The sequence below is a fragment of the Bactrocera tryoni genome, unplaced genomic scaffold (assembly GCF_016617805.1).
Source record: "Bactrocera tryoni isolate S06 unplaced genomic scaffold, CSIRO_BtryS06_freeze2 scaffold_190, whole genome shotgun sequence".
Lineage (NCBI taxonomy): Eukaryota > Metazoa > Arthropoda > Insecta > Diptera > Tephritidae > Bactrocera > Bactrocera tryoni.
This window is the reverse complement of record NW_024395912.1, coordinates 21,235-24,773: the sequence shown is the minus strand read 5'-3', so window position 1 is coordinate 24,773 and position 3,539 is coordinate 21,235.

The following is a 3,539-nucleotide window of genomic DNA, read 5'->3' as shown; positions in this document are numbered from 1 at the left end:
TTGACAGTCATAACTTCGAAGTCGTAGATAATTTTGTCTATCTTGGAACCAGTATCAACACTACCAACAATGTCAGCCTGGAAATCCAACGCAGAATAACTTCTGCCAACAGGTGCTACTTACTTCGGTCTGAGTAGGAAATTGAGAAGTAAAGTTCTCAAGAACAAAAACCAAACTCTATAAATCACTCATTATTCCCGTTCTGCTATATAATGCAGAGGCATGGACAATGACGACATCTGATGAGTCGACGTTACGAGATTTCGAGAGAAAGGTTCTGCAAAAGATTTATGGTCCCTTGTGCATTGGCAACAGGGAAAATCGCATTCGTTTGAACGATGAGCCATATGAGATATACTATATGACGATATTAACATAATTCAGCGAATAAAAAGACAGCGTTTTCACATATCAAAACAAAAAACAAATTTTATGAGAAAGCTTTAAATTTATTAACAGACTGTATTATAACAGTGTGTGTCTGTCGATATGAAATTTAAACCTTATAAATAAATACGAAAATTAAATACGGTTTTAAAATTATTTTCTACAAAAGTTTAGGTCTTTAATCGATTATTTAATCGATAATTGAGGCAGTATGAAATTTGCCGGATCAGCTAGTTTAAATTTAAAAAAAAAAATACATTCGCTTAACATCCCAATGCTTCTCTAATACCTTTGATTTTGAACCACATATATGCTTTCAGAGCCAAACAGGCTCGGAGTTTCTGTTAATGGCTTGCAATAATTTTGTGGAATTCCAAACGAAGCCCCTGGAAATGAAACCTGCTTTGCTGTGAATCTCTGTCACCCTTTTTAATACACATATGGATCAAACCACGTCAAGTGGTCCATGAAACTCTCGAAAAATCTCCAATTTTGAAAATTAGTAAATCATTAGGAAGGGGACCAGACGCATATCCCGTGATATAAATATTTCGTCAAAATTCTGTTTTTTGTTAAAGTTATTGAAGGTTGAAATATAGAGCACGAAAAAATTGTAAAATTATTTTCTCACTAACTACTGGAAATAAATCGATGAGTTCGTGCTGCATTGTAGATATTTTTCACGATCCATTTGTTTAAACAATAATATTTTACATAATTTTTTCTTAAACATTTTAAATGTTCTTCGCGCTAAAAAAATTGAAAAGTATGTGACACAACCCGAAAAATATTCACCTTTAATAATCTGACAAAAAATTTTTGTTCATTCATACCATTCCTAAGATATTGAATTTTTTGTCCCGCTACCGCTCTTAAAACGCTTTTCTTGCGGCACAGATGTCGGGAGCTTACGAGCGCTTTGTTTAACGAAGGATTGCCTTTCATAATTTAGATATATGTTTACTGTCGTACCTGTACCGTACACCAATCTTGCTTTATTGCCTTTGTTTACTTTAAAAACCGTAAATGGCATAAGTAACATATTCGCTCACTCGGTACGTCAACTTCATCCGAAGTAAGGTTTTTGATATAATCCTTCTCTATTTGTCGTTTACCTTTTCCATATCACATTTGTAGTTAATATAACCTGTCATTTAGCGTTCTGCAATTTGAAATCGTTTTAATGCTGCATCATAACACACTAACTAAACCCTTCTAATTCCCTATAATCAGCTATATGCTTTTGTAACAGATTGAAGCTATCGTCAATATGCACGAGGAAAATTGTTGTCTAATCGGAAATGTTTTCATCTGAACCAAATAAAATCTAACCTGGCGAAGTCTCTCAAATAACAATCTATTGTTAGGTTTCGCAACTCCTTAATTACCCCTGTACATAACGTTTGTGCAGGTAAAAACAACTTTTTTGTTTTTCGAACCCCATTAATATTCATAAAACTTTTTATCTTTGTTTAATGACTTGATATTTCTAAATTCAAACCATTTAAAACGGAGCAAACCTTTCCAACCCTAAGGCCAATTTCATTTGCGATTTGCTCTTCTATCAATGTAACTTCAGCCCCATCGTCAATAAAGGCTATTACTTTGAAACTACCTTTGTGAAAATATAACTGAACCGGGAGGATGGAGTCATGTGTAGAAGTTCACGCAAGTGAGGAAAGTTCTCTGATCGCCATTCACTTGGCAGTGCCCAGAAACGATTCTTTTACACTAGGCTCAAGCAGCTCACAAATTCCGGTCTTTGACCAAGAAGAAGTTCGAATAGCAATTGCCCTCCTGAAGAACAACAAAGCGGCAGGGCCCGACGGATTGCCGGCCGAGCTATTCAAACACGGCGGCGAAGAACTGATAAGGAGCATGCATCAGCTTCTTTGTAAAATATGGTCAGACGAAAGCATGCCCAACAATTGGAATTTAAGTGTGCTCTGCCCAATCCATAAAAAAGGAGACCCCACAATCTGCGCCAAGTACTGTGGGATAAGCCTCCTCAACATCGCATATAAGATCCTATCGAGCGTATTGTGTGAAAGATTAAAGCCCACCGTCAACAAACTGAGTGGGCCTTATCAGTGTGGCTTTAGACCTGGCAAATCAACAACCGACCAGATATTCCCCATGCGCCAAATCTTGGAAAAGACCCGTGAAAAGAAAATCAACACACACCTCCTCTTCGTCGATTTCAAAGCTGCTTTCGACAGCACAAAAAGGAGCTGCCTTTATGCCGCGATGTCTGAATTTGGTATCCCCACAAAACTAATACGGCTGTTTAAGCTGACGTTGAGCAACACCAAAAGCTCCGCCAGGATCGGGAAGGACCTTTCCGAGCCGTTCAATACCAAACGAGGTTTCAGACAAGGCGAATCCCTATCGTGCGACTCTTTCAACCTGCTTCTGGAGAAAATAGTTCGACCTGCAGAACTAAATAGAGAAGGTACCATCTTCTATAAGAGTGTACAGCTGCTGGCGTATGCCGATGATATTGATGTCGCATTCGATAAAACGATGAGCTGTACGAGATATACGACCACATTGACATAGTTCAGCGAATTAAAAGACAGCGGCTACGCTGGCTAGGTCATGTTGTCCGGATGGACGAAAACACTCCGGCTCTGAAAATATTCGACACAGTACCCGCTGGGGGAAGAAGAGGAAGACCTCCACTCCGTTGGAAGGACCAAGTGGAGAAAGACCTGGCTTCGATTGGAATATCTAATTGGCGCCACGTAGCGAAAAGAAGAAACGACTGGCGCGCTGTTGTTAACTCGGCTATTATCGCGTAAGCGGTGTCTACTCCAGTAAAGAAGAAGAAGAACTGAGCTGGTAAAATAGTAGACACAAAATGCAAAAATCCTATACCGAAATATGCATGGACACGAGAGTACCCATTTCAGAATCTAGTGATAGATGAACAGCTGATTCGGTCAATATATTGTAAATGACTATTGTTCATGACTACTGTGAATTGGTGGTGCACCTTCTGCATTCATTATTAACAAAAAAAACTGTACCAAGTCTAATCTTTATAACTTAAATAAAAATTATTAAATCTATTTAAAACTTGCTTTCCTCTACAATTTAACGGCGAAATATGTCTTTATGTAAAATCAATGAAACACGGTTGCAATCATGTT